This window comes from Pseudophryne corroboree, chromosome 5, assembly GCF_028390025.1.
Source record: "Pseudophryne corroboree isolate aPseCor3 chromosome 5, aPseCor3.hap2, whole genome shotgun sequence".
NCBI lineage: Eukaryota > Metazoa > Chordata > Amphibia > Anura > Myobatrachidae > Pseudophryne > Pseudophryne corroboree.
The window spans coordinates 634,433,579-634,454,538 of NC_086448.1; the positions used below are offsets into that span (position 1 = coordinate 634,433,579).

The following is a 20,960-nucleotide window of genomic DNA, read 5'->3' on the forward strand; positions in this document are numbered from 1 at the left end:
CTCCTTATGTCATGAACCTGATAGCAGCTGCTTGTTGGAAGGTTCCTATCACTGTGTGGTACAGTATAAGAAGCAGAGTGCTGCCCTTGTACAATCGCCAAATAATGACATGTATTATTTGATGTTGCATTAATTATAGACTGCATTTGTTTTTTCAGACACAACTATCAAGAACATAACTATAAACATAATGGCTCATCATGCCGTTACTATTGGGTTTGGCCACAAACAGAGCTCAATATTTAAAATAAAATGTGCAATTAAGTTTTCCCTGTATGACGGTATAACTTACTGTAACTTCAAGCATACAAGATCAGAGTTCTATCAGGACTCAGGGGCAGATGTACTAAGCAGTGATCAAAGTGGAGAAGTGAGCCAGTGGAGAAGTTGCCCATGGCAACCAATCAGCATTGACGTAACATTTATAATTTGCATACTACAAAAGTATACAGAGCAGCTGATTGGTTGCCATGGGCAACTTCTCCGCTGGTTCACTTCTCCACTTCTATCACTGCTTAGTACGTTTCCCCCTTAGTTCTTTATGAGCTGATGCAGAGTTGGTAGCAAAATGGGCATCAATAACTAAATAAAGAAGTGCACACAAGAATATTCCTGCATCTCAATAAGTATACTCCTCGGTAGCATGCGAGCCTAGCTAAGACAAGTCACTGTCACCAGTGTGTATTTGCATCTGCTCTGTAATCGGTGTAAGACATACGCCTCCTTATTGGTGGCCTGTATCAGCCAAATTTGTGTGAACATGTCCTTACTGAACTTGTCCATGGTGAACTTCCCTCCCCTGTCCTGGAGCCGTGTCAGTTGCATGCAGGTCAATTTCTGAGCATTCTGAGCCCGAAGCAGTCATACACAGTGGCGTAACTACTGCCCCCGCAGTCCTCGCGGTGGCTTGGGGGCGAGGGGCTGCGGGGGCGCCACTGATTACAGCAGACTGACATGCGGACGAACGTCCGCATGTCAGTCTGCTTTATTGGAGGGACACGGCGGGCGCAGCGTGTGCCTATCCTGTGTCCCTCCTGAGCCCTGCATCATCTCCGGCGGCCCGCGGGTCTAATAGGGGGAAGTGCCGTCCGTGAGCCAATTAGAGCTCACGGACGGCACTTCCCCCTATCAGACCCGCGGCCGCCGGAGATGATGCAGGACTCAGGAGGGACACAGGAGAGGCACACGCTGCGCCCGCCGTGTCCCTCCAAGTTCTCCAACAAGCGGCGGCTGCACTGCGGCATATCTGTCACGGGGGGGGGAGAGAGGAGAGGGTGTCTGGCACCGGGGAATATATGGCCATTGGGGGGGGGATGTCAGGCACTAGGGGGGATATCCGGCACTGGGGCATATATGACACTGTGGGGGGGGGGGGGCGGGGGATATCTGGCACTAGGGCATATCTGGCACTGGGGAAGGGGGGGGGGGGGGGGGGATATCTGGCACTGGGGCATATATGGCACTGGGGGGGGGGGGGGATATCTGGCACTAGGGCATATCGCACTGGGGGGGGGGGATGTCTGGCACTGGGGGGGATATCTGGCACTGGGGCATATATGGCACTGGGGGGGGGGATATCTGGCACGGGGTGGATATATGGCACTGGGGGGGGGGGGATATCTGGCACTGGGAGGGAATATCTGGCCCTGGGGCTTATATGGCACTGGGGGAGAATATCTGGCACTGGGGGGGAATATCTGTCACTGGGGATATATGGCACTGGGGGCATATATGGCACTCGGGGGGAATATATGGCACTGGCGGCATATCTGGCACTGGGGGAATATCTGGCACTGGGGGCATATGTGGCACTGGGGGGGAATATATGGCACTGGCAGCATATCTGGCATGGGGGGAATATCTGGCACTGGGGGCATATGTGGCACTGGGGGGGAATATCTGGCACTGGGGGCATATCTGGCACTGGGGGGGTATATGTGTACCTGGCACATGGGGGGGGGGGCTATGTTTGGCACCGGGGGCATGTGAGTACCTGGCACCGTGGGGAAATATCTGGCACTGGGGACATATGTGGCACTGGGAGCACAGCCCTAGCAACAAGGACTACCTCCTAGCAACGAGCATGACACCCAGTGCATGAAACACCTGACAACGAGCATGACACCCAGTGCATGAAACACCTGGCAACGAGCATGACACCCAGTGCATGAAACCCCTGACAACGAGAAGGTAATTGAAAAGTAATTAGAAGCCTTACTGTAGGACTTAATGTGTAATAGGCATTACGGTGTGTGGCATAATGTATCACGGACATTGTGGTGTGTGTCATAATGTGTCACAGGCATTACGGTGTATGGTATACTATATCGCGGGCATTGTGATATGTGGTATAATGTCTCAGGGTCATTGCAGTGTGTGGCATAATGTATCACGGACATTGCGGTGTGTGTCATAATGTGTCAGGCATTACGGTGTGTGGTATACTATATCACGGGCATTGTGGTATGTGGTATAATGTCTCAGGGTCATTGCAGTGTGGCATAATACATAACGGGCATTGCGGTGTGTGGCATAGGGTATAACGGGCAGGGCATTGCGGTATGTGTCACAGGCATTACGGTGTATGGTATACTATATCACGGGCATTGTGGTATAATGTCTCAAGGTCATTGCGGTGTGTGTCATAATGTGTCACAGGCATTGTATGTGCTATAATGTATCAGGGGCATTGCAGTGTGTAGCATAATGTATAACGGGCATTGCGATTCCTGTCATAATGTGTCGGGGGCATTACGGTGTGTGGCATAATGTGTCGGGGGCATTACAGTGTGTGCATATTGTGTCATGTGCATTGTTGTGTGCGGCATAATGTCTAAGGGCCATTGCAGTATGTGGCATAATGTATACTGGGCATTACTATAAGGAGGAAAAATGACAAATAATGTAAGGGGCATGAATCAGGATTATTTTTCTTTCCTGTGGTGGCTAACGTCTGGGCGTGCAGGTTGCAAAACTGGGGTATAAGGTAGTCTTTTCCTGCAATACCACGCCCCTTTACGAGAAACCACGCCCATTCCAACAAAACCACGCCCCTTTTTTTGCAGCGCGCGCCTTCGGCGCGCGCATATTTGTCCCTTTCTTGCTCCCAGTTATGCGGCGGGGGGGGGGGGGGGGGGCGCCAAAATTTTTTTGGCTTGGGGGAGAAAAATTTCTAGTTACGCCACTGGTCATACAGTACTTCACTTGAACCGCCAGAGTGGAACCTGTTATATAAAAGACTTTGCTTCACCCTCTGCTTCTTTCCTGTAGGCAAGCTGGGCTCTTTAAGAGACCTATCGATTTTATTGTGATTTACCCATTTTATTCTAAGTTTACATTGTTTGTTATGAAAGAATTGCAGGGGGATAATGCACTAGATCTTTTTATGTTCTCCCCCTGGATATGTGAAAAATTGGTGAGGCTGAAAGATGGAGTATCAGATTGGAAAAGAAACCTTTACATGCATCTGCTCAGTTTGTCCCACGTAAAGGTAATAAACTATATGTGGGATGCGGAGAGAAGGACTATTTCTTCTAGCTAAGGAAACTCACCTTCTCCTGGACTACTGTGCCTACACATAGGTGTTAAAAGTGTATAACATACTACACACTATTGGACTTTTTCTCTTTTATGTTTCCTCTTACATCTGTCAATTTATTGGATTAAGGGTCACAATCTTTGGGAGTGAGAGTCAAGCGCCAATGTCATGTCATTCCATTTTTTTGCTCTGTTTATTATGATTATTTCCTAGGTCTGCCGCTAAAAAGTCCCTTCTTAGGAGAGCGTATGCTCTATAGGAAGAAAGAAAAAGGCACAAGCTAATGGTGTAGTGAACGAGAGTCTTTTGCAAGAAGTTGCTGGAGGTCTGGAAAGGGACACGGGGCCAAATGTAATAGAGTGAGAGTTTCAGAAAGTGAGAGATTTGATTTCGTAAGGTTTTTCTGTTGTTGTTTTTTTAAAGTGGCAATCATTTACACTGCAAAACCAGGTTGATCTTGCTGTGTAAATGATTGCCACTTTACAAAAAAATGCAAAACCTTACCACATCTCTCACTTTCTGAAACTCTCACTCTTGGCCCCGGATCTAGAGACAAGGTAGACGCGGAAGTAAATCTAAATAATGCTTGGTGACATATTATAAACTTGTTTTGCCCACTGCAAAGAAATGGTGTAATATGGCAATAGGTAAAATATAATGTAAGAACCATTTCTAGGTAAAAATATCATTTAGAATATGATTATCATGCATGTTTATGGGAAGTTTAAACTGTTTCAAAGACCTTTTAGATTCCAAAACAGGAAAGAGCTGACTGATATAAATGAAAGCTGCCTGGCAAACGGTGGGATCATCCTGTCTCCGGATCTGCAGCCAGCGCAGAGCTGAGAATGTGGAGCTGAGGCATGTTATCTCTTATTTTTCTTTCGCTGAAATAATCCTGCCTTGCTCAATGAAGTAGTGAATGTGTTGATTTAAATCTTTCCGTGTCATCCACTTCCACATCCTCCTTTTCTGATTAGGATTTGTTCAATAGAAAACTGCTTTTTAAAGTAATATGATGCATTATAGATAAAATAATAATAAAATACTATAAATGCAATATTTTGCTATATACCACAAACAAATGAAGTACTGGAGATTAGCAAAGTGTACAGGAGATCACCCTTCTTGCAGAATGCAAATAAGCACTCTGGGAAGATCATTTAGAAAGCACGCTCAATGCACAGCGCTAAACACCTTGTTTTCACCCTTGTACACCGACATGTGCATCTGTGCTCCTACATGGTCCGTCAACCACACATGTACGCCAAATATCCGGCCTTTCCAAATGGCTCTGATAACTAGGAAGTGCAAGAAGGGAATAAATCTGAAGATGACTGTGCAAGTCTAACCTCCTACCAATTAATTACCACGCCTATCATGAAATATACTATATAATACTTCAGCTTCCAAGGTAAAATGTCTCATTGATGCCATACATTAATCATGAGTGTGATAGGGCATTCATCTCCTTGTCACATAAGGCACATGTATGTGTTTGAAGCTTTGTTTTACATTGATCTGAGTGACCTGAAAAGCCAATAGAAAGGTGTTCCATTATTAAATAGGGCCTCATCTTACCTCGCAGGCATTCCGACGTTGGTATTTCAACTGCCCGGATCCCCACCGCTGGGATCCTGACCAGATCCCATCTTACCAGTTACACCAGCTACATTCTCTAGCTCTTTTCAATAATATACAGTAGCTAAAATAACAAGATGGAATTCAAAAATTTTGCTGGATGAATTTTATAAATCTAATGTGAAGGCGAAGTTACAGAGATACAATACATGAAATGTAAAACAGAGAATGATTTAGAGGAAGCACTGTAATAACAGAATAAACTGTATTAGTAATGCAGTAGTAGACTGAGGTTAAAAGGATATGCAGATAAATTTAGATATTTTTGTCCTTTGATAAATCAGCCTGTGTTCTATGCCTAAAACCATCTTGTAAGGATCCATTGCTTTCCATAAACCAGTGCTGTATATTTGACCCCAGGCTAAAATTTGACAGCCCACTCTGGTTTGTACTTTTTCCCTTTGTTTTGTGGGTTTCCTCCACATGCCCTGGTTTATTCTCTCAGTACAAAAACACACAGGTAGGTTAACTGGCTCCTGACAAAATTAACCCCAACATCCCCCACCCCGTCCCCTCACTGCTCTGGCTGCCCCTCAATGGTCGTCTCCACTCTCCGGTCCGGGTGTGGTATAGGAGATCTACATTCATTGGGTCTACAGTCATTAGGTCGACCCCATATAGTCGACAGACACACAGTCAACATGTATAAAATGTTGACATACATAGTTAATACAGTAACATAGTAACATAGTTAATGAGGTTGAAAAAAGACAAGTTGTCCATCAAGTTCAACCTTTATTTTTGATCCTATACTATTCTCTATATAATCATAGATTTACCCATAATGACTCAAGTGAAGACCGTTTTTTTTGCCTCCTTGACACTAGAATGCATAGTTTTTCTAAAATACATTCATTTTAGATGCTATATCCGTGGATATCTTTTTCAATTAGAAATTTATCTAACCCATTTTTAAATTTAATGAATGAGCCCGCCATTATGACCTTCTCTGGTAAAGAATTCGAGATCCTTACTGCCCTTACTGTGAAGAACCCCCTCCTTCGCCGAGTATTAAATTTCCTCTCCTCTAACCTCAGGGGGTGTCCGTGTGTCCTATGTAGAGATCTCTCAATAAACATATCTCCTGTTAGCTCCATGTATTGTCCCTTTATATATTTATAAATGTTTATGATGTCTCCTCTTAGACATGGACAAAAGGTATACATATGGAAGGTAGACATTGAAAAAGTTTGAGAAAGGTCGACAGTTACAAAAGGTCGACTGGGTCAAAAGGTCAACATGATAATGGTCAACACAAAAATAGTTAGTTGTTCGTGTAGATCGTTTTGATATCTAGGACTATCTTTTGTAGAAACATGTTCGCTCGCAAGTTTTGAACACGGTGTCTTGCTCTGCTCTGCTCGCCACAAGGTTACTAAAGATTATGATTTGTGACATGGATAGCCAAGGAAGGAATAAGTTCAAAAACATGGAAAAAATAAAAATCATGTGTCGACCACATGTGTCAACCATTGTCCTATTAACCATATGAACCTGTTGACCTTTTCTACTGTCGACCTTTCATATGTCAACATTTTGTTCAAATCGGCCTTGTGTCTGTTGACCTAATGTATGTTGACCAACAGTCCAGATCCCTTCTGGTCCCTAGGGACAAGGGGAGAAGTAATGAACTGATAACTGGAGTACTTCCATTCAGTGCATACTGTATGGTAGTGATCTCCAGTCACTGCATGGAGTTGGGTGAACAATGGTCAGGTGGAATGTACAGGTTTGATAACCGCACAAAACAAACATATAGACTATGAACGATAATCATCCAGTGTATGGCTTAAGTCTTTTCCCATCTTATGAACCACTAGCTGAGATAACCAGCTGTGCTTGGATTGAAGAATGGACCTTGAAGTACATCTGCAGCACTCTGAAAGTTCTTGATGTAGTTATTGGTAGCATGCAACATTTCCTGCAACTGAAAGACTATGTGGAAATCAATGCCAGGAATATTTTCACATCGTCTTTTTACTTCCTGGTTCCCATCTCCAATTAAGTAAATTTTAAGGAAATTATGAATCTCACAGGCAGGTGCCAGCAATGATTCTACTTGATGGTAGACTTGACCCTGAACTTTAAATTTTCCAATACATATCATCCACTGAACCTGTTGCTCCAAAGGATGTCATTGGAGAGTAGAGTTATATTTTCGAATGTCTGAGCAAACTTTTTTTATTTAGGTTGTTCCAGCAGACTTAAGTGACTCAGGCGGGTCCAAGAGTGGTGGAAGCAACACATACCAGGTGCTTCTCACCCCCATGTCTTAGCACTGCAGTGCTTGCATTGCCTAGACAAGTTCACAATTTTTACATTAGAGTGCATCTCATACAGGGAAATTGATGGAAACACACTTAAAAGAAAGAGTTGTAGATTATCTCAAATCCAGCAATTTACAGGATCCCAAACAGCATAGATTCACTGGTAGTAGATCATGTCAAACAAATCTTATTGACTTTTTTGACTGTGTGACTAAAGTGATGGATAAAGGTGGAGCTGTGGATATAGCTTATCTAGACTTTAGTAAAGCTTTTGACACTGTTCCACATCGCAGGCTGGAGGGAAACATTCTCCAAATGAAGAGAAGCAATAGGACACGAGGACATGCACTGAGACTGGAGTGGGGGAGGTTCAGAGGAAATTTGAGGAAAAATTACTTCACAGAAAGGGTCAGAGGTGGTAGAGGCTAAGAGAGTAGAGCAATTTAAACATGCATGGGATAGACATAAGGATATCCTCACAAAGAAAATAAGGATCAAATAAGGTTTGAGATAAAAATATGGTGAAAAAAGGGGCAGACTAGATGGGCCAAGTGGTTCTTATCTGCCGTCAAATTATATGTTTCTATGGCTATTTGCATCAAAGTAAAATACAGCATATTGAACCACTTGCCTGGCATGGTAGCATCAGATGCGACCATGACCGCAAGTGCTCTATCTGACCTGGTCGCACAGGATGCGACCAGTCAGATAAACAGTGTTAGCAGCGGCAGTGAAGGGAAACATCCCTCCGCTGCTGCTATCAGAGGGACCGGAAGGTCCCTCTGCCTCCCTGCACTCTCCCCTACTGATTGCCATGCTGCCAATCACTGCTGATTAGTCAGCATGGCAGGATCCCCCCCCCCCCCCCCTGCGTTTTTTAGCACCCTCCCGGAAAACGGTCAGTTTACGGCCAGAAACACCCACTTCCTGTCAATCACACACCGATCAGCAGAGCGACTGAAAAGCGTTGCACGCCCCTGTGTAAAATTGCTTAGTTTTGTGTGAATTTACTTGGCGCGTGCACCCTGCGGCCCATACGCATGCTCAGGACAGCCGGTTTTTAGCCCGATCGCTATGCTGCGAAAAACAGCAGCAAGCGATCAACTCGGAATGAGGGTCATGTTTGTCTTGCAGCTGTGGACTCCATTTCCCTTGAGGCTGCATGTCCAGCAACATAGGCTGACTGATGTGTTTGTCTTGCAGCTATGGAATCCGTGGCCCTGGATGCTGCATGTCTAGCAGCATCAGCAGATTGTCGAGCTAGCCTTGCATTGAGTGCAGGGGCGTAGCCAGAACTTTATGGGCCCCATAGCAACATTTTGAAGGGGACCCCGTCCCAATGTTTCTAGAGAGACCCCACTCTGCAGCAGTTGTTAATTTTATGCCCTATAATAGTGCCTTAGTTCATTTTCTGAACCATAGTAGAGTCTTATTTAATGTTATACCCCATAGTAGTGCCCTAGTTTCATTTGTGAATCACAGTAGTGCTTAAGTTCACCCTATGTCTACCTCCGATTCACATTATGATATATAGTGCTCCCCTCATATTATATAACATTAAAATGCCCTCCAGTTCATTTTATACAACCCTACAATGAGCACGTCCAGGGGCATACCTAGATATATTGTAGACCCCAAGGAAAAAGTTTGAAAAGACCCCCCTACGTACCACCCAATGGCGAAAAATGTATATAACACATGTAACTTTGACAGGGAAGGTGGGCCCCTCTCAGCTCTGGGCCCCATAGCAGCTGCAGTCCATGCACCTATGGTAGCTACGCCCTTGATTGAGTGGCTGCATTGAGTGGGTGCTTGTCTCTCCTGTTGAGCTGCCAAGCGTGCTTGTACTTCCTCTGAAGTCTCCTCACATCTTGACGTTCTTTTACTTCTAGCAGCTGAGCAGCTCCAACTCAGACTGGATCATTTTGGTGGCATGGCTTTTCTGAACGTAGGAGTCTATTTACTAAGCCTTAGATGGAGATAAAGTGCATGGAGGTAAAGTACCAGTCAACCAGCTCCTAACGGTCATTTTTCAAACCCAGCCTGTAACATGGTAGTTAGGAGCTGATTGGCTGGTACTTTAACTCCGTCCACTTTACTTTATCTCCGTCCACTTTATCTCCATTCATGGCTTAGTAAATAGACCCCATAGTCTGTGGTTGTGCTTTAACAGTGGAAGGTCCTGAAAAGGACCACACTTTTGAAGGCTGAGATGTGAAAATAAGTAAACTTATGTCCTCATTTATCAAAAGTCCTGCAGTGTAATGTTAATGACCGTTTTCACTTGCCGTGGTATACTGGTTTTATGCTCATCTATTTAAGATGAGCTATTACCACGGTGAGTGTTAACGGTATCTCTCCTGTCAGCGCTGCAGTTTACACTCCTGCAGCGCTGATGAATGAAGATTTGCCCTGGCACCTTTACTTACTGCGCATGCGTCTTAGATACATTGCCAGCACAAGCGCAGTACTGCTTTACGGACGCTGCGATGCGGCCATTTCGGGGCTGTATTCTGAGCGGGTAGGAGCTGCGCTACCTATTTCTCCACCCCTTGGTGACCCCCTCCCAGAACGTTGCTATGGAGACCCGGGAGCCGATGGGCAATCTGAGAGCATAGTCGTAAGCTTCACGACTGCGACCCAGGGCATAGCGCTGGCCAACGCAATTTAACAGAAGACATCAGAAGGTGAAGTACAAATAGTGCTGCAAGTGCTAAAACAAGCCATGCAGTGAATGATAAATGAGGATTGCATGCACCCTCTGTCAGAGGGTCAAAAAAAACAACAACTAAAAACAGCGCAGGGGGTTAATAAAAAAGAAAGAAAACCAATAAATATCACTATAAATGCAATTTTAGAACAAAAACTGATTGATAAATGAGGGCATTAGTTTGAATGTGGTATACTAAAAGGGGAAGGGAGAAGGAACACAGAAGTCATGCACACCTGGATAACCATGCAAATTAGGAGTAAATGATATTGCAGACTTGCGTATTCTCTGTTTGGAATGGGGTCTGACTTACAGAACAGAAATCAGTATAGTTTCCAAAATCACTGTGGTTCAGAAATCACTGCAGAACAGAAATCATTGCTAAGCAGAAAACTCTGCAGACCAACATTGGTGGCCATGTGTAGTAACTGTCAGAGCAGGTGCAGTGTGACAGTTGATCCTCCAACTCACTGCTCTTCCGTTGGATCTCTGCCTGCCCTCCACTGGCCTGTGCCTTCAGATCAGTGCGGTTTTTGGCACTAGGAGACATCCTGAACGAAGCTGCTTAAATTAAAATGTTAATTCAGAGACTCCACGGGCTAGTTGGTGGTCACCATGTAGACTTTCATGGGCCTGACAAAGTTCAAACCTAGGCAAAAACCTAATCCTGGTCAAACTACAATACCATGCAAAATTTGGTGGAGCTTGCACACACACGCACGCACGCATGCACGCACGCACGCACGCACACACACACACTGTCTTGCTTAATATATACTTCTCCTAATCTACTGTACCCTGTAGTGGTGCAGGGTCCTCTTCACGCCCAAACTGATCATTCAAACTTGAGATCGATGTAAGGTCAGCAATCTGAGCATTTCTTTGTACAGATAGCAAAGTTTCTTTAAGACATTAGTAGGCACTTGGCAAAAAAACATATTAGTGTCCCATTAACCCCATGGAAAATTGCTATCATACATGTCTATATTACTCCAGCGGCAGGTCTGGTCTCGCCTTCCATGCACAAGCTGTCACAGAAAACCACAGCCCTCTAACACAGTGCAATCGTGTGGATGCTTCTATTTCTTCCATTTATGGGGGTAATTCCAAGTTGATCCCAGCAGGACATTTTTTAGCAGTTGGGCAAAACCATGTGCACTGCAGGTGAGGCAGATATAACATGTGCAGAGAGAGTTAGATTTGGGTGTGGTGTGTTTAATCTTCAATCTAAATTGCAGTGTAAAAATAAAGCAGGCAGTATTTACCCTGCACAGAAACAAAGTAACCCACCCAAATCTAACTCTCTCTGCACATGTTATATCTTCCTCCCCTGCAGTGCACATGGTTTTGCCCAATTGCTAACAAACTTGCTGCTGCGATCAACTCAGAATTACCCCCAAAGGGGGTAATTCCAAGTTGATCGCAGCAGGAATTCTGTTAGCAATTGGGCAAAACCATGTGCACTGCAGAGGAGGCAGATATAACATGTGCAGAGAGAGTTAGATTTGGGTGTGGTGTGTTCAATCTGCAATCTAATTTGCAGTGTAAAAATAAAGCAGCCAGTATTTACCCTGCACAGAAATAAAATAACCCACCCAAATCTAACTCTCTCTGCACTTGTTATATCTGCCCCCCCTGCAGTGCACATGGTTTTGCCCAACTGCTAAAAAATTTCCTGCTGCGATCAACTTGGAATTACCCCCAATGTTCTGTAGTCAGCTTGATAGGGTGACAGAACTCTAATGCCCTTGCACTTTCCTGTAGTGCATTATATCATATCTATAGCATATCTGTACTATGTCTGTGTAAGTGTGGCCTGGGGTTTATTAGCCCAAAGCTGCAATTACAAAGCAGACTTTGAAACATGAGTTAATAAGACAGAATGCAGATGAGTCCTCATTCACCTTTCCTATTTTTGCGCCATATGGGGCGAGATCATGCGTGCCTACTCTACCAGATAGTCCGGGAGACTTCCAAAACTCAAGTTGAGCTCCTGGTCGTCCACGGAAAGGAAGGCAAGTCTCCCACAGATGACCTTGAAACCCCTCCCCTTCTGTAACCCCTCCTCCAGCTGACCTTGAAAGTGGTAGTCCGAGGAGGCTAATGATGTAATTTGCGCTAAATTCCGTCATCGTCACTATACAATGCAGGTATTCTGGGCATTGAATAGCGAGGGCGAGGCCATGATGACGCAATCGTGCATCCAAGCCCCCATAACACCCACCAGTGTTGAGGCCACGCCCCTGTTGTACCAATCTGACTGCCCCCTCACGCATGGGGCAGCAAGAAAGTCGGTCAGTATGGGCGAGATACATTACCCACTCATTACCAGGGCCCAGGCTGCTGGAGGGGGAGTCATTACTCTCTAGTGCACATGCGGCATCTTCATCAAATATCACTGGGAATTATTTTCAGGGGACAGAGACACACACCCTTTTTAGGTCACTCCCCCATTCATTACTGGGGAGCCGTGTGGGTCTCTACATCCCTTACCCACAGAGCGCTGCACTCCGCACACAACCCTAGTTACTGCCCTGCTAACCAGTGAAGCAACACAGGCACACAATGGGGTTCATTTTGTCAGAAGCCAATTAACCAACCATTTTTATTTTTATGAACTACAACAATTTTATCAAATTCAGTGGAATATAGGACACAAATCCAAATAAAATTCACTTGAAAGCTTCATTCATACAAATCTGGTTAGAAAAAATGAACACTTGCACCCGGAACCCGGAAGCAAAGTGTTAGCATTGCGAGTTAGGCCCAAAACGGCATTTTATATGCGGTTATTGGTAAATATACTCCTAAGTAAGAAACTTAGAGACATATTTATAAAGCCAGCACTGGGATAAATCAGTAACTATCAGGGGCGTCAGAACGTTTTTTGGTTGGGGGGGGCAGGATAAAATCTCAGTTTGGCGCCCCTAACTTCTGGCCACCTTAGACAGGTCTCTATGAAGCAGCTGGGAGTGGCTGCTTGCACAAATTACACCTGGTAGATCCCCTTATACACATTATGCCAGGTAAAGCCCATTACACACATTATGCCAGGTAGAGCTCAATACACACATTATGCCGGACAGAGCCACTTGTACACATTATGCCTGGTAGAGCCCCTATACACATTACGCCTGGTAGAGCCCCTATACACATTATGCCAGGTAGAGCCCATTATACATATTATGCCGGATATAGCCCCTTGTACACATTATGCCTAGTAGATCCCATTACACACATTACGCCTGGTAGAGCAGCGTTTACACATTACACCTGGTAGAGCAGCGTTTACACATTACGCCTGGTAGAGCAGCGTTTACACATTACACCTGGTAGAGCAGCATTTACAAATTACGCCTGGTAGAGCCGCTTGTACACATTACGCCTGGTAGAGCCCATTATACATGTTACGTTGGATATAGCCCATTATACACATTACATGGAGGAGAAGGACAGAGGTACAGATGGCATAGGGAGCAGAGGTAAAGAGGGAGGGAAAGGGGGGGTATCAGACACAGACAGAGGGGACAGAGGCATGAATAGGGAACATACCATAGATATACAGACTGTACAGTATATAGCAAAGTGAGCAGAGGCACTAATGGGGAAGAGGACTGAGGCATAGAAAGGGTAGGGGTAAGGCACAGTTGGAGGGGTGGGGAAAGAGGTGCACATGGGGACACAGGGGTAAGAGGCACAGATGGGGATATAGGGGGAAGAGGCAGACATGTGGATATAGGGTAAAGAGGCACACATGGGGACATAGAGGAAAGAGGCACACATGGGGACATAGAGGAAAGAGGCACACATGGGGACATAGAGGAAAGAGGCACACATGAGGACATAGAGGAAAGAGGCAAAGATGGGATATAGGGGAAAGAGGCACAGATGGAGATATAGGGAAAGAGGCACATAGACATTTTGGACATAGGGGAAAGAATCACACCTGGGAATCTTGTGAGGGCCTCTATCCAGTCCAGCCAGGGGATTCACAGGGAGGAGGAGGAGAACAGAGGAGCAGCAGGAGACCTGGGGCGGGGCTACATGCAGATGGGTGAGGAAAGGAAGTTGAGCTTGTCGGGAGATCTAAACATTCCCCTGGTAGGGGGGGGGGGGCATACAACCCCCATCCCGGTAACTACAGTGATGTAATGATATATTGCTAGCAGAGGAGGGCCGCTGGCATTAATAATCCCAGCTCCGAGCTGCTCCTTCTTACCCAGTCGCATGTCTGCAGCTGCGAACATCAGGGCAGAGGCGTCACTAGGGTTGGTGTCACCCGGTGTGGTAACTCACGGTGTCACCCCCCATGGACTTCCTCCCGTATCACACCACATGGAATCCTTAGTAATGTCATAATTCAGGAGGAGGCAGTCAACTGACCATTGGACAGGATCCTGGCAGTCAATATACAGACGCCGCAATCCCGTCACCCGCTGCAATACCGGCTGGTTTCCCCACTTGGGTGGTGGTCCACATCACAGCCCAAGGGGGAATAGAACCCTGTGGTGTCCAACAGTCGCCACCGGGCCCAAAGCATGGAGAGTGCAGCAAGCCCACGAGGGGACACGCTGCGCCCAGTGGCGGATCCAGGGGGGGGGCACTCGGGCCCGTGCCCCCCCTGTCATTTGTGGCTTCCCCCCCCGTCCCCCGTCCCCCCCCCCCCCTCCCCCGCGGCGTCTGCGCCGCACAGGGAGATGACGGGCGCCCGCTGAGATTGTGTTACCAGCGGGCGCCCGTCTCCCTGCACAGCGGTAGCCGGAGGCAGGAGCTCAGTACTGAGCTCCGGCTTCCGGTGCTGTCACTGCGCCGTGCGCTATGGGAGAGACGTCAGTCATGACGTCTCTCTCATAGTACTGAGGAGAGGACGCCAGCCAGAAGGAGTACTGCAGCGGCGCGGGAACGGGGCTCGGTAAGTATTATGTTTTTTTCTTCCTTAATGCAGCGGGGGCATCTCCTGGGGGAAACTATGGGGGGACATTACTACTGGGGGGGGCACCAACAAGGGGCATTACTACTGGGGGGGCATCAACAAGGGGCATTACTGCTGAGGGGGGGCATTACTACTGGGGGCATTATAACTGGGGGCATCACTACTGGGGGGGCAGCTACTGGGGGCATTATTACTGGGGGGGCAGCAACTGGGGGCATTATTACTGGGGGGCACCTACAGGGGGCATTACTACTTGGGGGCTAAACTACAGGGGCATTACTACTTGGGGGCTAAACTACAGGGGGAGCCAAACTACTGGGGGCATAACTACAGGGGCCAAACTATTGGGGGCATTACTACTTGGGGGCTAAACTACAGGGGCATTACTACTTGGGGGGCTAAACTACAGGGGGAGCCAAACTACTGGGGGCATAACTACAGGGGCCAAACTATTGGGGGCATTACTACTGGAGGCTAAACTATAAGGGGGGCATAACTACAGGGGCTAAACTACAATGGGGCAACTATAGGGGGGCATTACTACTGGTGGCTAAACTACTGGGGTCATAACTGCAGGGGCATTACCACTGGGGGCATAATGACTGGGGGCATTACTACAGGCAACATTACTACTGGGGGCAATACGGGCATTGCATAAGGGACACCACTACTATGGGGTCTATATAAGGGGCACTACCAGTACAGTGGACATTGCATAATGAGCGCTACAACTGTGGGCATTGTATAAAAAGCGCCACCTCACATGCACCGAAGCCGCACGCAAATGTACTTGCCCCTTCCATGGTGCCCCCCCTATCATTTTCTTCTGGATCCGCCCCTGGCTGCGCCCACTGCCGGGATCTAAGACTTTGCCTTTTATACATAACATCCACAGGAGGAGAGGGGTGTAGTGCTGAACACTAAATTGAGAGGTGGGGAGGAGAAGGAAGGGAGACCGTGACCTCATCTGACTCTAGAGAAGATCGCCGGGTGGACGGGTGAAGAAGATACGCTTCTTGTTGCCAGCACCGCAACGAGAAGAGGAAGTGAGGTAGCCGACGCCGGGAAGAGACGTGCTTCTCACGCTGACGGTGCTGCTGCCTCTACAGTATGACAGGCGGCAGATGCACAGCAGGGAGAGCAGCTCTCCAGCCCGGCGCCTCCCTGTTTTGCATACCCTTGCTGAGCGGATTACACCGGGCCTGACTGCAAGACAGGTCCTCCTCTAGTTAGCAACACAGTACTTCTCCCTCCCAGAATGGCATGTGGTGCCGGCGTGCTTGATGATCACCGTACAGCGCTGCACCCAACATCCTGAGAGAATAGTACAGACCCAGTAGCAGTGTACAGGCAGGCGGGTGTGTGAAGTCGCATTGAAGACAAAGGGCGATCAGGCACTGGTCAAGCAAAGTAGAGAAGTATTATTGTATTTAACCAAAAGTTGGACAATTATGGTCAGGAAGAATCCCAAATTCCCGTCCTACTTGGTGGTGCACCCAGATCAAGACACAACATGTACTGCTAGGGAGAAAGAAAGAAGGCTCTTTAAGAGTGCGCCCACACAAGAGCATTCTTTCTTTCTCCCTAGCAGTACAGGGTGTGTGAAGTCGGCGGGGATGCGGGCGTGACTGCGGTGCTTGGTGCCGGGGAGGAGTTGGTGTGGATGCGCCGCTGATGTGTCTCTGTCAAGTTAGTGGATGGGATGGGAGTGCGCAGTGGAGGAACTTGCGAGTGGTGGGCACAGATGCAAATCTATGCTCTGGCCCACCCTCTCCCACCATAAGGGCAGAGGAAGTGGATGACTGGGAAGAAGCAGTGGGTGACAGCAGGAGAATCCAATGGTGACTGGTGAGTCAGTGGGTGTCAGGTAGAGGTGGCTATGAGAGACAGAGAGTGACAGGGAGAGGCAGTGATTGTCAGGGAGCGGTAGATGGGTGAGGAGACAATCAGTGATGGGAGAGGCCGAAGGTGGCAGGGGGAGGCAGTGGAAAGCAGGTGGTGACTGAGGAGTCAATAGGTGACAGAGAGGTAGAAGGTGATAGGGAGAAGGTGACAGAGAGTCAGTGGATGATGGGAGTTGCAGACAGGCAGAGGCAGTGCGTGGCTGGGTAGTCAGTGGGTGAGAAAGATGGGAGGCAGTGGGTAACAGCGAGAGAGGCTGTGTGTGATGAAGAGACAGGTAGTGACAGGTAGAGACAGAGCCGGCCTTAGGCATAGGCAAACTAGGCAAATGCCTAGGGCATTTGATATGCTTATGGGCACCAGCAGCTCCTGCTGATTAAAATGATATGCGGCATGCCTATATTCCGTGTGTGACTGCAGCTGTATCTGCATACGTTACAGCGTATTCCTGGAAATCACGGTAATGTAGCATTTTGTATGCAGATACAGCTGCAGTCGCACACAGAATATAGGCATGCTGCATATCATTTTAATCAGCAGAAGCTGCTTGTGCATCCTAGCCACAAAGTAATGCAAATGAGATGCATTTTCATAAACAAAAGGCGCCCGACATTAGCAGAGCTGCCAGCTGACTCATGCCAGGTATCTCCTGCAGAACTAGCGGCGGTGTTAGGGGGCACCAGCCAAAATCTTGCCTAGGGCATCATATTAGTTAGGGCCGGCTCTGGGTAGAGATGAAAGGAAGAGGCAGTGGGTGACAAGGGAAAGGCAGTGGGTGACAAAGGGAAGCAGAGTGTGACAGGAAGTGGCATAGGGTGACAGTGGATGACAGCGAGAGGCATATGGTGACGGGAAGGCAGACGGTGACAGTGAGAGGAAAAGGATGATAGGGAGAGGCAGCGGGCGACTGGGGAAAGGTAGTGGGTGACTGGGGAGAGACTGTGGGTGACAATGACAGTGTTCTCACCAGAATATGTTTGAATCCAGCCGCCGTTATGAAATACAGTAGGTGGGAAGGGGAGCAGGGTGGGGAGGGGTGGACCTGATGTATGTGGTGGCATCAGGTCTCAGGGGCCCCTGGGGCCATGTTTGCCTTCACAAATGTTACTGGAGTCTCAGGTGGCAGCAGCATGCCTGCTGCGTGTGTGTGAGCAGGAACACAGCCTGATACTGTGGCTGGGGACAGAGCTTTACTCCCTCCAGGGGCTGCACTGGTTGAGCAGATGCAGAAGAGGAGATGATTTAATTACAATAGTAGTGATGCTTACTTCTGCGGCCGGGTTCTCTTCACGTCTGTGTGGCTAGGCTGTCACAATGCTGGTGAGCCACGATATTTGTAATTTGTGCACTGTGCAGGCAGGGCTGTGCCTCACTTCAGTCTAGCCGTGATCGTGCCTCCCCCTCACCGCACATCCAGTCCCCGGCCGGCACTCAGGAGGCAGAGCAGAGAGGAGGACTGATAACAGGGGAGGTTCCCATTGCCTCTACTCCTGACCTCTGTGACTCTGTCCTCCTGACCCAGGATCCACTCCACTGACGGGCGCCTGACACTGCAGAGCGGTGCATCAGAGTAACGAGGGGGGGAGAGACCCAGCCAGGGAATCGCGGTGAAGTGCTCCCTCCTCCACCGCTGTAGCTTGCCACAACCTGTCAGCAGTGTGACAGGTGCAGCAAGCTGCGGAGCGGGGAGAGCGGCTTTCCAGGCAGGCGCCTCCGTGCATCGCGAGCCACGCTACTGGGTAACGTGCTGCTGTATTAGCAGTGGTGCCGGACACACTGCTGCTAATACAGCAGTACGGGCAGCGCTGAAGCTGGCGGCTGCACAGGCGTCCGGGTGGATGGCGCCTCTCTCAAGTTTTGGGGGGAGCGAGCTGCCCCCTTGCCCCCCCTATTCCGACGCCCCTGGTAACTATATTATATATAATAGTGTATCTGTTTTGTTCTCCGGGGTCTTGGATGCTAGCACCGATGTGATCACAGAGATATAATAGGTGAGAGAAACAGTCTTATTTGTAAGGTATCAGTGCCACTGGTGTAACTATAAAGGGTGCAGTATGTGCTGTGCACACGGGCCCTCAAGGTCCAGCAGGACCCACACTGCACCCATTTTTTCCAGTACTTACCTTTCAGAGTCCTGCATCGCAGCAGCAGCACTGCAGAAATCACTTGGAAAATGGTGCGGCGGTCATTTTTCCAGTGGTTTGTGCATGCGCAGTGGGAAAATCACTGAGAAAATGGCCACTCTGCCATTTTCCTGGAGACCTGTGCATGCGCACTACACTCTGGGACAGCGCTAGGGCCTCCTATTGACCAGAATCAAGAGCGCTGCCGGCTAGAGAGGAGGGGCTCCTGAAGGAGACTGTGCTGAGATTCACCCCTCTGCGTTCCAGTGTTTGCTCTGGGTGGTGCTCATTGTTTTTGTGTGTGCTTACATAACATTTCTATATAGTAGCACATTGCATTGTTTTTTATTCAGTATAGTGATTGACACAATTCCCCCCAATGCTGCAGGACACATGCAGTTTCAACAGTCAGTCAGGTATTATAAATAAAATGTTGCTCTTTTAATTTTTTTTTTGCACTTAAAGACATTCATTCAGAGTTTTACCAGCCAGCAGAGGGATTTTCGGGCTCCTCTCACACTTCTCTGGTATATTGCAAGCCAGCTAAGAGTATGTGCTTTCAGGGTTCCCCGGCAGTGCAGCTAAATGTAGAAGGTCTGTTTTTCTCTTCTGAGAAGGAGAGGAATGTGCCTGAGTGATACCTCTCTGTGGCCTCCACGTACTAGAGCCAACCAGCGGCACTCTTCTCGCATACAGCACTACATCAGAAGGGACATTGTGCCTTATTATGGATTGCAATGCAGAGCTGCTTACAGCAGCTTACCATTTGCAGTCCTTAGCATACCACCTCCTCCCTGCATTTGCGATGCGATCACATCTGAGATAAACATTGCGACCATCGGTTGCGATGTCCATCTGCGACGGCAGCCTTAGTAATCTTCAGCTTACTCAGCCTTGCCTTCGCAGTGCTGCTTGTGGGTCCAAGGTAACTGCGTCTCACATTGCAGTCCTTGGCCTTGCCACTACTGGAAAATAGGGGCGACATGCCCCCATTTTTCCAAACACTGGCCACCGCTGTCCCTGTCCCTCCCCGCGAACGCCTCTGCCTGTCAATCAGGCAGATGCCTTTGCATTATAGAGAAGAGATCGCCCGACCCGTTCTGCACGTGCGCAGTCCCCAAACATCAGCAAAATGCAACCTTTGCAATCCTTACTGAATAGGACCATTGTCCGGTGTTGGAAGCTAATTCTATGCCAAGATTAATGCCACACAGGTCAACACACAAATGGTCAACATGGTTTTTTTGTAATTTTTTTTTTATTCAAACTGTTTTTATTAAGGCAGTAGACAAACAAATATAACCAGGCCCAGCGACAGGGGGGGTCAAAGGGGTCACCCGTATGGGGCCCCAAGGATCAGGGGGGCCCCGAGCATCAGGGGCACAAGAAATGTGTAGGCAGCGCCTAAGAAAGCTGTGGCTCCCGTGCACTCCGGGACGCCCATACGTCAATTAACAGACAATTACTTCCCAATACAAACACCACCCCCGCCGCATACCCCATCACTTGGTCTGAGCTGGTCCCGTGCTGTGTTGCCAGCGTTGTGGCGTCACTATGCATGAACCCGCGCCAGCCCGTCCCTGCTGCTGCCGCTGACTCCGAGGAGCTGAGCGGCACAGCACTGCCAGGCACACTGACTGGAAATATCAGACAGCAGCCGACTGCAGCTTTACCAATGTGATGTCCCTACAGACAAGGTCAATCCCTCCTGGGTCCTTGCAGTCTCCCTCACCGTTGTGACAATCTGTGGGTCTGTGTCTATATATGTATGTTTGTGTCTGTGTACTATATGTACATGTATGTGTGCTTCCCTGGTACATTCAGCGCAAGAGCCTATAGCAAAGAA

General features: G+C 48.0%; 1 protein-coding gene across 1 annotated transcript in view; it reads left to right on the forward strand.

Moving 5' to 3' along the window:
- Positions 1-2,004: 2,004 nt before the first annotated feature.
- LAMA3 (laminin subunit alpha 3) overlaps positions 2,005-20,960 on the forward strand; it is a 477,258-nt gene continuing 458,302 nt past the window's right edge. The window contains exon 1 of the mRNA XM_063923602.1: positions 2,005-2,190. The gene's annotated coding sequence lies outside the window, so the exon portion shown is untranslated. The remainder of the gene's footprint in view (positions 2,191-20,960) is intronic.